The following is a 21,031-nucleotide window of genomic DNA, read 5'->3' on the forward strand; positions in this document are numbered from 1 at the left end:
AATCCTTTTTAAAAAATATTTTATTTATTTATGAGAGACACAGAGAGAGAGAGGCAGAGACACAGGCAGAGGGAGAAGTAGGCTCCAAGCAGGGAGCCCAGCATGGGACTCGATCCTGGGTCTCCAGGATCACGCCATGGGATGAAGGCGGCGCTAAACCACTGAGCCACCCAGGCTGCCTGGAATTTTGAATCCTATTATTACTGATCAAGGCACAGTACTCCATTTATATGAAGAGACTAATACATGTAAAGAAGAACATTGATTTTCCTAAGTTCTGTAGTATTGAAGCTTAAAGATGGTATAAAATATGTTCAGAGATTCAAAGAGTAATGCATTCCATCTTTCTAAGAATAATTTATATACCCAGCTTATATTTTTTTATTTAGAATCTAATACTTAGGTGTGGTATCTTGGCATTCTTATACATAACCTTTAACACTAGTCTTATACAAAGTAGGTTCTCAATATATACTTGTTAAGTGAATGAATAGTAAATGAAAAAAAATGAGTGATGGAAAAAATTATTTCTTGCTCTGACCACCTTTCTGACCATTCTACTTCATTCAGGGTCTATTAACTGTGACTATTATTATAATGCTAAATCAATGTTATTGGCCAATATTTCCACTGTCTATCAGACTGTGCAGTCAGCACATATGCTAATCATAAATATAATATAGAGTAATAGACTGTAGGAATAATTAAATAAATGTAAGGCTCAATGATGGAATATATGGAGCCATTAAAATTATATTATTGGATTATTTCTGATGGTATGAAAAAAATGTTTAAGATATAACACCTGACACTAAACTGAAAACAGTATAGGAATCCTATAATGCAAAAAAAAAAAAAAAAAGGAATCCTATAATGCAAACAAAACTAAAAATTATTTAGAGGAAAATATTAAAAACAACATCCTATTATTATTGTGGGAAAAATTACATAAAAGATAATAAGATTGTGAATATTATTTTTTCCATTATACTTTTCTAAATATTCTAAGTTTATCTATAGTAACTATTTATACATTCTACAACTATAGATAATCATACTTGGATAATTATATAAGTTAGATTCAAGTATGAAAACAACATATGTCATAAAATGACAATAAAGGAAGTAATCAAATATTAAATCAATTCATGATGCTAAAGATAATGAGAAGAAAACATTAAGAATTACTTTGAAAAACAGTGTTAATTGTCATTTATATGGGCTCTATAATAAGAGTTTGGAATTTGCATAAGAAATAATTATTAAAATTACTATATAATTCTTATGTATAGCTTTATAAAAGTGGTATTTTAAAGAAGTGTATTAAAGTATAGAACTGTCAGGTGGTAGACCTTAGCCAAAAATTGTTTTTGGTTTTGTTTCATTTTCATAAACAGATGTTTATCTGTTGAGTACCTATGTACTCCAAAGTGAAGCAGCCATTGGTAGTAATATTTAGTCACAGTAGATACTGGGTTGGTCAGTGTCGCAAAGAAGGTACAAGACAGGAGAGGGAGGCCGAGAAATAAGCACACTAAAAGTACCACTGGTGCTGTGATAGAAGCATACCCCAGCACAGCCGCACCACAACAGGGAAAAGAAGCCTTCTCGCCAGAGGAAGCACTGATGGCTTTTTAGGCAGAAAAAGAAGCAGTAGCAAAGACTTGGAGACAGAAACAGCTGTAGATATTCAAAGAAATGCAATTAGTTCTGCAAGACTAATGGTAGGGTAGATGGGCCAAGGGGAAGAGAGAAACCTAGACAGCTCACAGAAGCCAGCCGTCCTAAAGGAATTTGGGTTTTACCCCAGTTTATCACTTAGAGTCTCAAAAAGTAGTGAATTGATGTGCTTGTTAGAAAGGTCACTGGTGGGGATCCCTGGGTGGTGCAGCGGTTTGGCGCCTGCCTTTGGCCCAGGGCGTGATCCCGGAGACCCGGAATCGAGTCCCACGTCGGGCTCCCGGTGCATGGAGCCTGCTTCTCCCTCTGCCTGTGTCTCTGCCTCCCTCTCTCTCTCTCTGTAACTATCATAAATAAATAAAAAAAAAATTTAAAAAAAAAAAAAAAGAAAGGTCACTGGTGACTGTGTGGAGGGCTGACTCCAAGTAGGGGAGATGACCAACAGAACATTCTTCCATTGGTTTAGTTGAAGGATGATGAAAGTCCAAACAAGAGTGTTAGAACATTGTAAGGTCCCTGGGTGGTTCCCTCAGTTAAGCCACTGACTCTTAATTTTGGCTCAGGTCATGATCTTAGGCTACTGAGATGGAGCAACCACGTTGGGCTCTGCGCCCAGCAGGGAGTCTGCTTGAGATGGTCTCTCTCCCTCTGCCCCTCCCCCTCACTCACTTGTGCCCTCTCTCCTAAAAAACCAATAATAATAAAAAATAAAAAGTGTTAGAACATTTATCTTTTATGATCTCTGATTTACTCTGCAAGATTTTTTGTTTATTTTTACTAGAACTTATTGAACTAAACTGATGATGTGTGCAGCTCATATTATAGTAATGGAAAACTTACTGGTATAATGTGACAAATATTTTCTCTATCAGCGTAACTTCCAGGGACTGAGTTAACCTGCATTATAATAATCTGAACAAGTCCATGTCTACCATGTAACAGACATAAATGTACCATTGAATCTGATGAATTATCAAATTATCCTTGTCATATAAAGTTTTGGTCTCAGGACCCTCTATATTGTTAATATTATTGAGGACCCCCAAAAGCTTTTGTTTGTATGGGTGAAGTTTTTTAAGATGTTAGATATCTTATCTAATATTTAAGATATTAGAAGTTAAAATAGAGAAATCATAAAATACTAATTTGTAAATAACAACAAAGCAATCACATGTTAAAAAATAATATTTTAAGTGAAAATAATCATAGTTCTAAAAGAAAAAATCTGAGAGTGGTGCTATTTTATAAATTTGTGAATTTCTTTAATGTCTGGCTTAATGTCTAGATTCTTAAATCAGCTTCTGCATTCAATCTATTATAGTCTACATTTGGATGAAGAAAATCTGGCCTCACACGAGATTTGTAGTTTGAAAGTTTTAATAGCCTTTTCTCTTAATTGTGAACAGTCTTCTTTGATAAGTCTACAGAAACCAGACAACTGGAATCTGAAACCATTACCATTGGTCTATCTTACACTTTGAATGGATCAATTATCCATGTATGATTTTGTACCATTATATATTGTTCATTTGTAAATGTATCGGTTGACTGACTGATGCAGATCTCTGAGATGTTGAAACATTTCATTATCCATCTATTAACAGCACTACTAATTGTACCAGAAAATCCTTTAAGTTTTGAGAAGCTGCTGAGTTCAGAGAAAGTTTTCAAAAATTCTAACTTTCTCTTGAAAGCTCCCATGCTGTCATTGGTAACAAATATTCTCAGCTATTTTTCTTGAAATGACAGGCTTGTTTCATTTTCAAAAAATTGCCAAACAGCCAAGTCTGAATGACCACAATTTGTCTGTCAGTCATTCTTTCAAGTAAAAATGATCTTCCATGGAAAAGCAGCCAGTTCGGTTTGTAACTCAAACAACTGCACAGTGCTTTCTTTTGAGTCAACCATCATCATACTTTGTTTTTTTTTCCCTTAAGATTTTATTTACTTATTTATGAGAGACACAGAGACATAGGCAGAGGGGGAAGCAGGCTCCATCCGGGGAGCCTGATGCAGAACTCGATCCCAGGACTCCAGGGATCATGCCCTGGGCTGAAGGCAGGCGCTAAACCGCTGAGCTAACAAAGGATCCCCCATCATCATACTTTGGAATGTGGCACATACTCTTTATGTATATTTCCCATTTCAGCACACAGAATATTATAACTGGCTTTTAATTTAATTAATTAATTAATTAATTAATTTACCTGTTTTTACAGGGAGTGAATGGCAGTGAAAAATACAAATGACTACTAGTCCAGTTTGGTGCCTCCGTCTTAATAAGTTTAAGGCTAGGAGTTTTTTTTGTTCTTTTTTTAATCTTTTTTTTTAAGATTTTATTTATTTATTCATGAGAGACACAGAGAAGGCAGAGATATAGGCAGAGGGAGAAGCAGACTCATTGCAGGAGCCCAATGTGGGACTTGATCCTGGAACTCCAGGATCACGTCCTGAGCCAAAGACAGATGCTCAACCACTGAGTCACCCAGGCTCCCAAGACTAGGAGTTTTAATCATTCTTGTACCATAAGGGCAAATGTCAATATACTGAAAAAAGGAAAAATTATTTTGTATGATTATGAAAGTAGTTTTGAACGATGGACTCCCTAAAAGGCTTCAAGGGAACTCAGAGCAGACTGTGGGACACATTTTGAAAATAACTGTTGAAATCATGTTAGTAATTTTTCAATTTTTTTGTATTACATTCTGTATGCATCAAAGACTATGAACATATTGAGAATATGATTGTGGAAATATTTTTAGATAACCACTGAGTGGAAGGAGTGTTAGAAATGAAGTACAAGGGGATCCCTGGGTAGCGCAGTGGTTTAGCGCCTGCCTTTGGCCCAAGGGCGCGATCCTGGAGACCGGGGATCGAATCCCACGTCGGGCTCCCGGTGCATGGAGCCTGCTTCTCCCTCTGCCTGTGTCTCTGCCTCTCTCTCTCTCTCTCTCTCTCTCTCTCTCTCTGTGACTATAAAAAAAAAAAAAAAAAAAAAAGAAATGAAGTACAAAAACAGAGGTTCCAGCATGGCCAAATCAGTTAAGTGTCCGACTCTTGATCTCAGCAAAATGCCTAAAAACAAAAAAAAAAAAAAAAAAAAAAAAAAAAAGAGAGAGAGAGGGTATAGGAGTATAAGATAGGGTTTGGCCCCAGAGGAGAATGAGCTGAGATTCCAGTCTTTCTTATTCCATAGGGAGTTTTATAGAGTCCACCCTCATGTTTTCTTTTTTCTTTGCTTACTGATGTCTATGTAAGCTCCTAATTATGTTCAAACATCCTTTTTTGGAATGTCTTCAAAAGTCAGTCTTGCCTTCACTCAAACAGGTTGATCTATAAACCTCTAAATGCCTTAAATATTGGTGTGCAATCTTACAGACTCCTCAAATCACTGGAAACCCGAACTGCCAAGGCCCACTGAAATTATGGCATTCTAGACCTGAAACCAGTCTGTTGCCTCTTTGGTTTTGTACCAACACACTGACATACATAGCCCAAAATACCACTGGCCTTTTTAAATGGCATATCACATTCCAGGATAATAGGAAAACTGCTGCCTGGTAGCATTTGTCAAGTCTCAAAGTAACTCTTTCCAGGATTTTCAAATCCACTGAATTTCTTAGGCTGAAATATTTCATGTGACATAATTCTCCTAGTTTTTTCTCCTCTATGACTATAGGATCAGAAATCCCGAACTCTGGTTTCTTTTCTGTATTCAATACTTCTCTTCAATTTTAAAATTATTAGTTATTTGCTTAAAAATAATCTAGATATTGTCATCTAAGACTTGCAATTAGCCATCTGTTCCTCCACACAGACTTGTCCTACTATATACTCTCCACACAAATAATTCCACATCTCCAAATGCCACATATACTAATAATGACCCTCACTGCTCCACCCTGTCCTCTGGCTTAATAGTGTACGTTGTTAACATACTCTTACTACTCTATGTGTTAATCTTATAAACTGATTTTGCCAATTTGATGGGTTTTATTCAAAGTAGTTTAAAAATTTATGTACAGGGGGACCTGGGTGGCTCAGTTAGTTGAGTGGCTACCTTGGGTTCCCTGCTCAGTGAGGAGTCCGCTTCTCCATCTCCCTCTGCCCCTCCTCCTCACCCTGCCCCCCCCCTTCCCATTCATTCTTTCTCTCTCTCAAATAAATAAATAAAATCTTTTTTTAAAAATCATGTATAAACTGCAAAATTATTTAATAGGGGTTTTTGGTCTGCTTTTAATGTTCTCAGCCTGAGGTCAATCTTTACTAAAACAATCCATTGCAAACAATAGGTGTGTCACAAATATAAGAGGACTTTCCTAAAATGCTGCTGAATTCTAAAGGGAGAGGTTAGATCAAATTACACAATTTTTAGAACAATACTCCTATGACATTTAAAGCTAACTTTACTTTAGCCCCCTTTCCAAAGCTCATCTACGGTTATAAAATTTACAGAATACTAATTTTATCATAGAGAATTCAAGGGCTGATAAAATATTCAAACATTCAACTGTTTCTTTAATGACTTTATATTGAATTTACTATGTTGATACAGATACAATAAGGATATTTATACAAAATAGATTTACCCAAATCCATTTGAAAAGTAATGTATTAGCTAACGTTTTAAAAATATTATTATATTTAAGTAATCTCTTTACCCAATGTAGGGCTCACATTGATCAAGAGTCTCATGCTCCATGGACTGAACCAGCCAGGCGCCCCTGAATGCTAACTTTTATTCTGAGTTTTAAAACAACACATGCTTATTTTGGAGAAGTTGTACAAAAAATACTTTGGAGTATAAAATAAATTATTTTTTTAAAGATTTTTTATTTATTTATTTATTCATGAGAGACAGAGAGAGAGTGAGGCAGAGACACAGGCAGAGGGAGAAGCAGGCTCCATGCAGGGAGCCCAATGCAGGACTCGATGCCGGGACTCCAGGATCATGCCCTGGGCTGGAGGCAGGCACTAAACCACTGAGCCACCGGGGGATCCCAAAATAAATTATTAATAGTAATAACTTTGCTTATATAGAGTAGAGGTCATTTTATCATCTTTATTCTTCTATACTTTCCTTCTTGCTTTATGTAATGAGCAAGTACTTCTTTCGTTATAAGAAAAATAAGATATACTATTCTATTCTTTAAAGGAAAATTTATAAAGAAGAAAGTAAAAAATCATAATCTCTATAAACTGGAAATAACTGTTACATTCTTTCCAGTTTTTCTTTTCCTAAGAAAAAATACTCGCTTTTTGTTTTTCATTACTGAGATCATACCAGATATATATGTTTGTATGGTACTTTTTATGTACCCATTATACCCTGGGTAATTGTGCAGAGAAGTAAACATTCCTGAAACATTATGTTTAATGGCTCTATAAAATCTCATTATTTGTAAGGACCATGGTTTATTTAACCATTTTTCTAACATTGTATATATAGATTGTTTTCAATTTTTGAAAAATTTTGTTTGGGTGAAATTATTCTTCCTAAACAGGGAATAGTTTGGTAGTACTGTCAGTGGAAGGGTTCAGTTCACCCGTAACTAGGGATCAGATTTATAATCCAAACTTGACCAAAAAAATGCTCACTTCCTGGAGTTTTAATTTTCAAACCAAAGAAAAAAGAGAGAGAGAGAGAAGAAAAAGAAAAAGAAAAAAAAGCTTTAAGTAGTTGAATGAGTTCATCCTAGGAGATAACAGTAACTTGTAGAAACCATCAGAAAGTCCACCAGAAACCACCAGAAACCTCCAGAAAATCCACCAGAAACCACCAGAGAGTCCAAAGTAAGGGCTAGCTGACTGTCATTACCTTCCTAATTCTTGTCATTTCCAGTCTAGATTTCAACTATTCTTCAACTGCATGAACTATACTAATTTTCTAAGAAATTACTTTTATACTTAAATTAATCTCAGCTTCAGTTGCTTATTGAAGCACTTTGAAATTAATTATTTATAAATTCTTCATGGATTCCTAAGTTTTATATCCTTTTATGTCACTTCTATAATTGAAACAAGTAAGAGTCTTAGCTAAGTAAACTCATAGATTATGAATACAAACATGACATTACAGGCACACAAGTGTAATCAATGTCACTGCTTTTTTGCTTCTGCCCACTTTGTTATTCATCATGCCCCTTTATATAGAAGCCAGATTAATTGCCTTTATTGGACTATTAACACATATACAGACATTATGCAGTGGGAGAAAGTTAAGAATAATGCAAACTCACCATTAATATAACAACAACAATTTTATCAATAACAAGAAATAGCTTATCAGTTTCTATCTTCTTTGTTCATTATCTTAGCAGTCATTAGTATACCAACGACAACTGGTATAGGCTGGATTGTCCCCCTCAGAATTCATATGTCAAAGTAACCCCTAGAACATCAGAATGTGACTCTGTCTGGAGACAGGGTCTTTAAAGAGGTGATTAAGTTGAGATGAGGTTGTGAGGGGGATCTCCATTACAATTTGACTGGTGTCCTCATAAGAAGAGGAAACTTGGACACAAAAAAAGATGTTAGGGAACCATACACACAAATTAAAAACTGTGTGGGGACATAGAAGGTTGCCATCGGCAAGTCAGTAAGAGAGACTCAGGAAAAATCAAACCTGAGAACACCTTGACCTTGGACTCCCGGCCTCTAGAACTAAGAAAAATAAACTTCTCTTGTTTGGTCTGTGGCATTTTATTATGGCAGCCCTAGCAAACCAATACAACAAGCAACTCTATTTGGATGGTACTCCTCTATTTTAAGTTCAATGATTTTCCTCCAATGGTGTTCATGAAACAAAAGCAGACTAGAAACATATTATAAAGAACATGGATAGTGTTTGTGTAAGTTTGGGAGGGCATGTGCAATACAGTAGGGATGTTCCTTAGAAATTACTAATCATCTTTCTGCGAAAACATTAGCTCATCATTACTCATTACCTCATTATATTTCCAGGAGAGACACAAATAAATATGTTTTCAACGATAAGAAAAATTTTGACATGAAGTTAGGTTAAAAAAGTGCTTAGCAGTTACAGGTATGTGTAACAATTATCTTAGTTATATAGATTCTCAAAAAGGGAGAGTCTTACTGCTCATTTCTTAAAAAAAGAAAGGCAACCATAGCACTATGGTTGTACTACCTGGTGTGTGTGTACTAACTGATGCTAAAAACACAGATGCATGGAAAATACAACCAGGCCAACAGGATTAACATGACAATTCAGTGGGGAAACAATAGTCTTTCCAACAAAGTCTGAGGCCAAAGACTTTGTTCCTGGGTCCGTTTTGAAAGCATAAAGACAACTACAGTTGTATTAGTTGCATTATTAACTTAACTCCACATTCTGTTTTGACCTCTACTTAATCATGTTTTGTGTACCTCCTAGCCTCCTGTATGATCAGTCATTAACTTTGCCTTTTTACCCCTATTCTCTGTTTATCCACTGATTGTGGAAACGCACTGGGTGCCGGAGGGTAGCAGTTGTCTTAAAATCCGACGTACCCGATCTTACCAGGTCCCAAATGGCTCCTCAGTGTCTGGAAGAATGCTTACCTCCAGATTTCTTCAAGCCTTCCCTTCAAGCCTTGAAACCTTCAAGGTTTCAAGATATGCCTCACCCTCCCCACAAGTGTTTATCTTCCTCCCCCAACACAGAGAGCTGTCCCTAGGCTCAACAGGGCAAGGCAACATTGGGAATGATCTGTCTTTTCATTGATTTGCCCTTCTGATAGTAAAGCTTTCTTTCCTTCAAAATCCATGTCTTGGACCTTGGTCTACTATGTATCAGGTGTTCAGACAAGTTTAAGTTTGGTAAGGAACTGGTGCTGGGACAACTGGCTATCAACATGCAAATGAATGAAGTTGGATCCCTGCCTCACGTTATTTACAAAGATTGACTCAGAATGAATCACAGACATAAATGTAAATCCTAAAACCATAAATAGAATAGAAAGAAAGAAAGAAATTGGAAAGACCTTGGCTTAGGTGATGGTTTCATATATATGACATCAAAAGCACAAATGACAAAAGAAAAAATTAAAGCCAAAAATTAGGGATGTTTCCATCCAAGTTCAGGCTAAGGTTGTGGGCAGAGCACCAAGGGAGGAAGAGGTCCTAAGAGAAGGAAAGGACTTTGGCCACATACAGAGTTAGAAGCAAGGTTCATTCTAAGAAGAGAATTTCACACTTGCTGGAGACAAATTACAATGTTTGTAGGTAACTGAGAAGGAGTGGGAGCAAATAGCAAAGATTAAAAAGATAAACCATTAGAATGTGAATTCCGGGGGAATACAAACCTAACAAATATTTAATATAGATAAAAATGAAAGCTGATATTTATAGTTTACCATGTTATTTTGAGATCCTGTTAATTCTTCTGCAAAAAAAGATTTGCTCAAACAGTCCTGAGTGCCTACTGTATCCTAACCAACCTAAGGGATGCCAGAGTGGTTTCTATCCTCACCATCAACCCACATCTCCCAAATTTAGCCATTTCAGGGGCTAGTGCTGAAGTGTAAGAAAGATGTACCAGGTGCCTGGGGTGGTGGTGTTTGTCTGTTTGTTTTTTAATCTTAACTGTTTATATGCGGCCATCTAACCAAAGATCTCAGTGTTTTGTTTTGTTTTGTTTGTTTTATTAAATAGTGTCTTTTAAACAGTGCCTGTTAAACATTTGAGCCAATTTTACTACATTTTAGGAAACAGCATTTTTCACAGAACTTTACAAATTGTCAAAACTTTTCAGTGTGTGAAAATGAGTGGTTTAGGTTTGTTCTGTTGGTTTTTTTTTTTTTTTTTTTTAACCAGTTACTTGTCACCATTAAATGTGCGACTTAAATTTACTTGACCTTGTACCTTGGTTTGTTTTTATAAATGTCAGGGATGATAAGAGCCCGAAATACACTGCCAGGGCTCCAGAGATCTTAGCTGGTCACCTGTGTGGACCCCAAGTCCTTCCAATTCTTCTCCTCTGGGGATTGCTATCAAGGCAGGTGCCACTCCCTAGAACTGGGAGACACTGTGCCCTGAGGGGACCTATTTGTTTTCTTTCTTCCTTCAGCCCTGAATGTTCTTCTCACCTCACTCAGGTAAAAATCTCTGCACCTCTTTTGCCTTCTCTCTGCATGCCCCTGTCATCTTCAGTATTGTCTTACCCTACTTTATTGTTCTTCAAGGAGCATATCTTCTCTGTTATTTCCTTCCACACTGATAAGCCTACTAACTCTAACACAAAGCTGAAGGCACCAGGTGGGCAGGGATTTTCGTCTTATTGTATTCCTGTACCTAGCACAGGGACTGTCCTATACCATAGGAGGGCACAACTTGGTGTTTGCTTGTTTGTTTGTTTGTTTTCCCCAGTGAATGAGTATAGTACATTTAGGAAATCATTCTAAATCAGAGTACATGAAGTTTCAGATGAATTGACATGGGGAACAAAGGAAAAAGAAAAAAGAAATCTCTTTACAACTTACATCCCATTGACAGGTCCTTGGGCCGGGCAGAGTGACCTTCCTCTAGGAACTCATCTGCCTATGGCGATACTGTACTAAAGGCAAAAGGCAATCTTAGTTTTATATGAATCCACCTCCAGGATCTGGTAAGTCTGCTTTAACATATCACAATTCCTCCAGAAGCTTCATTTATCTCTATCCCCCAATATTACGTTAGCAATCATCCCCTAACCAATATGGCCCGTGGATACACCTGAAGCGTCTCATGACTGAGGTTTTCCTAGACGGTAGTAAATGACCTTTTTCCTAACAACAAACTGTTTAGCCTCTCAGATCCTGGAAACCTTGGCTCCAAATTCCTCAGAGATTCACGCTCTCCCTAACCCCCTCTCAACCTGAACGTATATACTGGGTCACTCCTCACAACTCCAGTGCAGCTCTTTCTGCCCATGGGTCCTGTCCAGTGCTTTAATAACAACCACACTTTCTGCACCACAGGTGCCTCAAGAAGTCTTTCTTGAGCTGGTCAATGGGCAAGTCTTTCTTGCCCATTGGCTCTGCGCCCCAACATTTCCACATCAAGAGTTACAGCTGCCACATACAGATTGCACTACCTGAGTCTTGATCATCTGCGTTAAGTTCTAGCTCTCCCAACACACCGGTGCACAGGGATGGTCAAAACCAGAGACTCTGCAGCCAGCCCGTCTAGGTTTGGGCTCTGCCACTTGTTGTCTCACCAAGAGCAAGTTAACCTCACTAAACCTTGGCTTCCTTATCCATAAATTGGTGATTAATAATAGTACCTATCTCATAAATTAAGATAATAGTACATATCTCACAAAATTTGTAAAGATCTGCTCATAGTGGCTGAGATGGAGTAAATGCTATCATCTCTGCTAAATAAAATAATAAAGGGTAACCTAGCAACACGGACAAGAGAGAAAGTTAGAAAAGCACAGTTTGGTTTAATTTCTTTTCTGACCGCAATTGCTCAGAGAACAAATCCCTTCCCCACACCCACCTTTCACAAGTATAATCTAAATAGAGATGTGAAACATGCTTAATTGACTACTCAGAATTTCAAAGGGTAGTGATTACTTCACAAATCACAGCCCCATTGACCCGGAGATGAAGACAGCAAAAGCATCAAGGGCTGATTCTCAACCCCTCCCCACCCTCCCCTGTAATCTCTTTCTCCACCCCTCCCCCTTCCAAGGTAGCTGTTCACCAGGCAGGAAGGGATGGATTTGGTCTAAAATACCTTGTACCGTCCCCCAGGATAAATTCTGGAGGGGTGCTTTCAGGTGTCAGACTCACACCGGTATAAACCCACGGGGACTGCCGGTCAGTGCGGTCCTAGGCCTAACTCCAAACAAGCCCCAGATTTTTCCCTTCCTTTTCTGCAACACACAGAGGTGCTCTTACAGTTTTTCTCCTGGGATCTCTGGGTTCCCTGACGGTGCCCTCCATACAAGGAATTAGAATGATTCTTACTGGACTCCTCTATGAGATTCTGGAGTTTTCATGCCCTAGGCTGGTGGCAATAAAGTTTACTTATGGGTCTTCAGTCTGTCCCTGTGTCCCTGGTATTTCTAGTTGCTAATGGAGAACCCTGGCTGAGATCCCCAGTGCCTTCTTGGATGCTGTATAATTAATTAGGCCTCCAGTTGTGCCTTCCCTTCCCCTTCCCCTCCCGTGGATAGAGGAACCCTTTCCACCGTGCCTTAAAGGGAAACTGCTCTAGTAAATGAGTCTCCAGATACCTAATTTCCCAGCAAGAAGGGGCCCTGTAAACAGAGACTATTAGTATTGGCGGCAAAATCCAATGGATTAATTACTTTTACCAGCAGGAGCATTCGGATGTGTTGGCTACCTAAAAACATATATATATATATTTGAAAGAACAGACCAACCAAATGAAGAGGGAAGGAAAAAAAAAAAAGCAATACAACGGAGTTGCAGGGAGTTTAATGAAAACTAATTGCATTTGCCGGGTTCATGTGACATAACCAGCCACCGTGCTCCGTTCTGGTGGTTTATAATGTTACCTCAGCCTCTCCACGAAATTGTTTTCCCGTAAATCTCTGTGGCCATCCATTCCTGTCTACACATTATGTTCCTAAAATAGACACCATCTAAAAACCTCTTCAAGGAGCTTTGTGGAGGAAGGCCTAAACTGCAACAGTGCTCCTAGAAAAGGGATGCGGTGGCTTCCCAGCAATCACAGGAGCAACCACCCCACGGGAGAGGTTTAAAGGAGTTTTTCACGGTAGTTCTTCTTCCAAAAATGCCCGGACGAGGGGGACGAGAAGGGTCCGAGGCCCAGTGGGGCGAGCAGAAGCCCCAACCGGAGGCACCCTGGGGTGCCAGGTCTAGCAGCAAATAGGAGAGGAAAGCTCCCCGCTGCTCTCTCTGCAGGGACCAGCAACCTCAGCCTGGAAATGCCCTATTTCTGTGGGGCACCTTCCTCCCGGGACGCTCGCAGGCGCTTCAGGGGGGATCTGTCCTGTGAACGCACAGGGGCCGCAGCACGCCTCGCAGGTGCGGGAGCCCCGCCGCAGTCCGGGGGGTGCCGGCGCCCCGCGGGGCCTCCCCGGCTCCCGAACCGGCAGCCCGGGCTGGGCGTCGGGGCCCCCTGCGGCCACCACGTGCGGCGAGGAGCTGCGGGCGCGGCGGCCTCCGGGAGGTCCCCGCGCACCTGCCTCCCAACAGGTAGGAGCGCGGCGGGCCGGGGCCGGGGCCGGGAGGCTGCAGGGCCTCATGTGGCCGCCCCAGCCCTGGCGCCCGCCCGCAGCCGCAGGAGCAGGAGCAGGAGCAGCCGCAGGAGCAGGAGCAGGAGCAGCCGCAGGAGCAGGAGCAGGAGCAGCCGCAGGAGCAGGAGCAGGAGCGCCCCGGAGTAGCTCGCGGTTGCTGCGCGGCGGCCGGGGGACGAGGGCGGGGGGGCCGGGGTTGCTGCGCGGCGGCCGGCGGAGGACGGGGGGGCCCGGGGCTGCTGCGCGGCGGCCGAGGCCGGGACGGCGCCCTCCCCCGCGGCTGCTCCCCTGCGGCGCCCCGGCCCCTGCCCCCTGCCCCTGCCCCCGCCGCGGCCCGAGCGCTGACGACCGCTCCGTCCGAGGAGCGAGGTGACCTCTCCTCCCCGCCAGCCGGCGCCGTCCCGAAGCCGGGGAAGGAGGGGGCTTCCGGGGAGCCCTTGGACAGGATGGAGGCGGGCCGGGCTCCGAGCCATTTCAGGCCAAAGAATCGCATCTTGCATCAGGATGCTGACTGCAAAGCGAACCTGGTCTCAGTTCGTGGAAGGTGGAGAGCGGAGGGGGAGGGGTAGGGGAAGAGAGGAGGGGAGGAGGGGAGGGAGAAGGGGAGGAGGGGAGGGAGGAGGGGGACCGCCGGGTCCGAATTCACAAAAATGGACTTCCTGCTCAGCCGCCCCTGGGGACCCGCGGGCTCCTTCTCCGCCGGCATAACTAGAGCGAACGTGACTAAGATCCCAACGAAAGCACCAGCTGGCTTACCTGGTGAAAAGGAAAATCACCCATCTGCACCGAGGAGCAGCATCTCCCAAAAAGCCGGACGGTAACAGCGTGCCTTCAGTTGCAATTGTTCAGATTCCTTTTGCAAAAGGCGACCAAGTGTTCCCCAGGGCTGCAGTCTCACTGAGGCCGGACCCACGGACACGGATGCACGGACACACGCACACATACACACATGCACCGGAGACCTCTGCAGTATCCTCTCGGCTTCATCCTCGCCTCACTCTATGGTACCTAATACAAATCAGCAAATAGCTTGTTTAAAAAAAAAAAAAAAAAAAGTCGAGGCAGCACCTTACATTACATCGCCATCTAGTGGCCAGACGCTAAGTGTTTTCTCGCCGGCCAGATTTACGGGTTCTTCTCAACCTCTGTCCTGCTCCTTACTTTCCCTTCTTCCCTTTGGCTCTCTCATGCTTGCTTCCTCATTTCCAGTTGTTCCATCATATCAAACCACCAACGACTCAAAGATGAGAAAGTTTAAAACTACATATAGCTACCTTCAAGCCCAGCAAATGTCTTGAGTTTCTTTTGCAAATGTCTTTATTTTCTTTGTGTTACTTTATTGCATGAATCATTGCTGTCTTTACAAATTATGTAATTTGTGGGGGAAAAAAAAAAAGCTTTGTCTTCTTATCCCACCAGGAGAGAGTTGGGTGGCCCTTTATTGCTTGTCTGTGGCTTTCCTTTGAAGATCTGCCTGTGATTTTTCTCATTTTTAAGGTTGTGGTCAGTAGGAGGTTCTGTATTGGAGTGAACAGCTCAGTGTGAGAAGACGTGAGTTTTACTTCAGTTTCAGCACTCATGAGCATGGTTTGGCAAGTAAATATATATGTTTTCAGTCAAATGAAGTAAACCCTATTGATAGAATTATAGGAGCCATGTCTATCAGGTGTTCCAAAGACAATGGAGCATCCACGTGAAACTATTTGTAACTCTAGGAACTGAGAATAGAACTTTCTCTGTTGTGTACTGTAAAACTGAGACAGTCTTTAACGTCCAGTCATGCATAAACTCACCATGAACTACGTGCAGATTAGAATTTGGAGTAAGTATTTCATCCTGGTTGTTTTCCACCTAACACACTGTTGACAACTATCATCGCATGTGCTTTACCACTTGTTAAATGACATGGCCTTCAGTACTTCATCTATCCGTTCCTTACTGCAGAGCAGTACAACAGTTACTATTAATATTATCATGACTATTCCTCGTGCAGCTGAGAATTCTGAGGCTTGCTGAACCTTATCGGGAAGGCTCCAGGCCACACATAACTTGCAAAGCAGCAAAACTAAGGCTGTTGGCTCTGGAATCTATGGACCTTTGCAGCCTCCTCAAAAGTCCACCTTTCCCCTCAGCCCCGTTCTAGAATCACAAGGATATATTGTTTCTCTGCTCACAAAACATTTACTGAACCATTTTTCTAAATAAATTACTTGTGGGCTCACCTTCTCATCTATAAAAAGAATGAAACTAAGTAATCATTTCTTATTCATCTCAGCAAATCTGTATTTTCACCAAAGCCAATCAAGGTAGCATGAAGACATTAATTAAAGTTATTCAGTGTCTGGAAAATGGTGCTGTTCAGTCTCTGGTAGAGTCAGGGCAATGTTGAAGGGAGCTGGAGGGACAGGTGCCCAATATTTAGTAAATAATTACTAAGTTGTTGGAGCTGAAGAAGTGGGAAGTATGTGAACTAAGAGATTTTTTTTTTTAATGTTGGGCTAACATTTCATATGAACAGTGCTCATGGCTTAAACATACAGGTATACAAAATAAGAACACCATTGGCCACATGCTTTCATGCCTTCTAGTTGCTTATTATAAAAGTCAAGCTTTCGAGTGGCTGCTCACGAGAATCCTCTCAACAGCTCTCCCTCTCTAGTCCCCAGCAGCAACCCTGTGCTCCTGGCTCCTGAGGATCTGGACAGGGAAGGGTGTGTCCGCCCATCTGACCAAGTCCAACAGAGCTGCTCCATGTGATTCTGGCAGCTGAGGGGCTCACGCTTCACTCAAACCAAAACACATGGGCCAAGGCTCTGGAGCAAGGAATTGCACAGGTGTGGAAGGAGTTGTGACAAAAGATCGATCCAGAAAACTTGCAATGACTTCTAGAAGTTCCAGTCCTTCCTAAGATCTAGATACTTTCCTGATTTGGGGTTCCATAATAAACACAAACTCAATTTTTTACTTAGTGAAACTCAGTTTCTGTTACTCTATAGAGTCCTAACGAGTTTACTCCTTGCAGGAATCCAAATGCCCCAACCCTTGAAATCTGCCAAATACTGCTTATATCCTGGGCATCCAGTACTTCATTTATTCACCTCTTCAAGCTCTGAAATTTTTTTGCCAGGCACTTTTCCAGATACTGAAGTTACATCAGTGAACAGATCAGATCAGAATCCCTCCATAGTGGAGTTTACTCCAACCCTTTAAACAAATGGAAAGGCATACCAATTTTCATTGCACACACCACCCTTCCACCTCTGTATTTTTGGTCACAGTCTTCACTTCTCTTGATAAATCTTCCCTGCCGCCCCCCGCCCCCCATCCATACATGGAAAATTCTACCCATGTTTCAGCTCACATATTCCTTTTTCTCTAATATCTCTCTTATTTCCTCAGTAGTTAGAATCATGTTTCTTTTGTTAATTACAGAATGGCTTTATGTTTCATTTTGTGGAATATGGTTGCTAATTAAAGTGAAAGAACTGAACATAAGAGAATAAATGGCTGTTCTGATACAGACTGAAAAAAAGGCCAATATCCCACCCATTGCACAAAAGGTATTTTTAACAACTAGCTGGTCATTCTGTACACAAGACATTTCCTTCATCAGAGCTGAAGCAGTTTAACAACATTGATAATTTTAAATATTTCTCATTTAAGCATTGGCATAAAGGCAAAATATGAGGTGTTTGTTTGTTTGTTTGAGCAAGTTCCACTCCCAGTATGAGACTCAAACTCCTGACCCTGAGATCAAGACCTGAGCTGAGATGAAGAATCACATACTTAACCAACTGAGCCACCCAGCATCCCCAAAAATGAGATTTTTTATTAAATTAGTGTGGTATACACTTTCAAAGTCACATATTCATTAAAGTTGGCAAAAGATAAAGTAAAAATGAAACTCTGTGCTAAATTTTAACACTATTGCATTGTCTCTTTCGACCTTGTGCTGAGAGTTTTACATAGATTTCTTATTCACCTCCCAGATTTTACAGTCCCTATGGAACTAGCTCTGTATTTTATTTACCTTTATGCAGCAAGTTAACTTATTGAGATATAATTTTCTCTTTCTCACAGTTAGGTTTTCAGTTGCAAAGAATGAAAAGATAATTTCCCTCCCTTACTTCCCACTCTTAATGTTAGCTATCCCTGTAAATTTGTCTCAGAAGGTAGGAAGGATATAGTGGCCATTTCCTATATGACAATCCTTCCACCTGTGAATACACCGCTTTGCTCACCTGCTAAGAGGCTTAGGCTGTGCCTTTCCTATAAGAGGGTTTCTAACAAAGGAAAGAGAATGAAAGCATAAAATGTCCTTTAGTCTTTGCCTTGTTCTGTCCTGAGAATTGGATCGTGACTTTGATACAGCTCTGTTGGGCCCTAGCAGCAGCAGTTCACTGCTGGGTGAGCCAAAGAGAAAGGGATGCGCTAATGGGACCTCGGGGCTGTCAGTACATTTTGGGTATTACAGGGGAAGAGAGGTCACTCAGATGGAAAAAGCTGCCCTGGGTCTTTTTGTCCAGTCAGTTCCAGGACAGACAGGAGAACTTCCTGCTGTGATTAGAACTTTGAGAGTGCAAGGGGAGAGCTCAGCATCAGAAGGCTGAAGAATCGGGGAGATTAATATCAGAATATTATTTAGCATTTTCTTGCAGAGAAAATAAAGGGAATTTTTTTTTATCAAAACATTATGCTCGGGCATCCCCGGTGGCGCAGCGGTTTGGCACCGCCTGCAGCCTGGGGTGTGATCCTGGAGACTAGGGATCGAGTCCCACATCGGGCTCCCTGCATGGAGCCTGCTTCTCCCTCTGCCTGTGTCTCTGCCTCTCTCTCTCTGTGTGTGTTTGTCAATGAATAAATAAATAAAATCTTAAAAAAAAAAGACACATTATGCTCAGTGCCCACCTCTTAAAGTTCTGAACCTTTTAGCTGCCTTATAAAAAGAGTTGATTTAACTCTTAATTAATTTGGGTCTAGGCAGGGAGAAGGAGCTCATCCTTGGTCTTTGATGCAAAATATCCCAAAGTGATAGTCAAATCATTGTGTTCTGGATTATGGATTCCCTTGATCAGAATTATAAATGACGTTTGAGTTTTAAAGGAGAAAATGTGAATAGACCCTTCTGTACTTGTTTGGGAATCTAGGCTTACTGAGTGACATAAAGCTGGGTCCTCCCTGAAGGAAAGGGATCAGGATATTGGTGTCTGGAGTTGAAACTGGGCAGGGGTCTGACCCTGGGATGGTGTCCCAAAGGATATAATAGGGATGCCGCACAGGCCTGTGGGTGGTGGCAGGTCTGATGGAATGGTGATTCTGATACTCATTGCATATGCCAGAGTCAGAATTTGAACCCAACTTTATGATTCTAAATCCACAGGATCATTGTATCATTACCTGGCTTCAAATCTTAGCTTTGCCCTCGTGTGATTGGAAAATGAAACTCAGCTAAAGAACAGTTTACTGTGGAACTGTGATTCCACAGTAAACATAATTTACCACTTCAGGACTTTGCTTTTACATATGTATTCCCCAGTAGTGTGTACACATATATTATTCTGCAAACACTTACTACTGATTCCTTGTCCTCCAAACATTTATTAACATAGTGCCTTAAGCAGCCACTATTTTATAAATGGAAACCATTTCCTAACAGAAAATAATAAACTCCTAACTTTACTTTTCAGGTAATTTGTCCTTCTGAAAATGAGCCAGAAAAGAGGGTAGAATTTACCTGCTATTACATAAATAAATTCAGAAACTGTCATTTAGATCCATCTCTTAGGGACCATAGCTAATCAGTTTTTCAGAAAGTTTAGTTACAATTTCTTGCTAGTCTAAAACCAATAGGCCAATTTTGTGCTATCTTGTAAGTACTTGACTTGAAGATAAACATTTAAAATCATGGTAAAGTCCATACACTCCATGAAAGAAAGAAAAGAAAGAAGAAAAGAAACGCAAAGAAAGAGAAGAGAAGAGAAAAAGAAAAGGGGGGGATCCCTGGGTGGCGCAGCGGTTTGGCGCCTGCCTTTGGCCCAGGGCACGATCCTGGAGACCCGGGATCGAATCCCACGTCGGGCCCCGGGTGCATGAAGCCTGCTTCTCCCTCTGCCTGTGTCTCTGCCATTCTCTCTCTCTCTCTCTCTCTCTCTCTGTGACTATCATAAATAAATAAAAATTTTAAAAAATTAAAAAAAAAGAAAAGGGAGAAGGAAAAGAAAGAAAAGACAGAAAACCAGCTATTTCTTCAAACAGGATATCAACATACTTGAGCTCCCCACCCCCATTTAGCACTGGAATTTACTGAAACAAACCTGTTACAGATTTATGATCTTTTTCCACTCACAAATTGCCATTCTTAAAATCACCTACAATATACTGAGCCTGAACCTATTCTAAAATGTTTCTCAAGTAGCTAGAATCAGCGTTTGTAGGCACACAGAAAAATATTTGTAAAGGTTTCTAAAAAGTCACTAAAATTATTTCTGATTCTCCCTCTTTCTGGTAGTATAGGAAAATGAATGGTAAGGTTTGGGGTTTTTTGTTTTGTTTTGTTTTTACCTCACCACAATGCTGTATTTTAAAGTGAGAGAGAAAAATGGGGGAGGTTGTGGGATCATGAGAGAGGTCCTCAGAATGCCCCAGTCGCCCCCTGCCTTCCCTGCCATTCCACCCAAAGCAATGAAAGCCAGAATTTAATTATAAATTCACAGATGACCATTTCCAGGGATGCAGTTACTTCCTGTTGAAAGATTCACTGCAATTTTCTTTTAATTACATAGGCAGCTGTTGGTGTTGGAGAAGCAAACAATGATATTCCTAAACCAAATACATAGGTTTTATGGACAAGACATAATAATACCCAAACATGATTTCCTGGAAGGGAATTAAATCTGATGAGGTCAGCATTGCAATATTGGTTCATAAGGGTGTTAAATTACAGAATTACTTTTTATCCCTTCATATAATATTATTCTTTCTCTATCATACAATCATTTGAGCAATGTTTTAAAAAATTACTTCAGTGTTCTATGAATTTTTAGTTTTAAATCCTTTCTTATTTGGGGCCCTGGCTTATTTTTGGTCTTTTTTTCTTCAGCTAAAATATAAGAGTACATTATTAATATTTACTGAGGA

The 21,031-nt window shown here is 40.7% G+C and overlaps 1 protein-coding gene and 1 long non-coding RNA gene across 8 annotated transcripts in view; one reads left to right on the forward strand and one right to left on the reverse strand.

Annotated features, from left to right (window-relative positions):
- Positions 1-21,031, reverse strand: part of LOC112668030 (sodium channel protein type 1 subunit alpha) — a 277,785-nt gene that overhangs the window by 106,428 nt on the left and 150,326 nt on the right. For 2 of the 7 annotated variants that reach the window (XM_049106357.1, XM_049106356.1), the window contains one exon: positions 14,651-14,902. The exons of the other annotated variants lie outside the window; for them this stretch is intronic. The gene's annotated coding sequence lies outside the window, so the exon portion shown is untranslated. The remainder of the gene's footprint in view (positions 1-14,650; positions 14,903-21,031) is intronic. 7 annotated transcript variants of the gene reach the window in all.
- Positions 14,235-17,837, forward strand: LOC125754460 (uncharacterized). The gene is made up of 2 exons (XR_007408771.1): positions 14,235-14,438; positions 14,562-17,837. It is a non-coding gene; the product is annotated as an uncharacterized LOC125754460 (long non-coding RNA).

The sequence above is a fragment of the Canis lupus genome, chromosome 36 (genome assembly GCF_003254725.2).
Source record: "Canis lupus dingo isolate Sandy chromosome 36, ASM325472v2, whole genome shotgun sequence".
In the NCBI taxonomy this organism is placed as follows: Eukaryota; Metazoa; Chordata; class Mammalia; order Carnivora; family Canidae; genus Canis; species Canis lupus.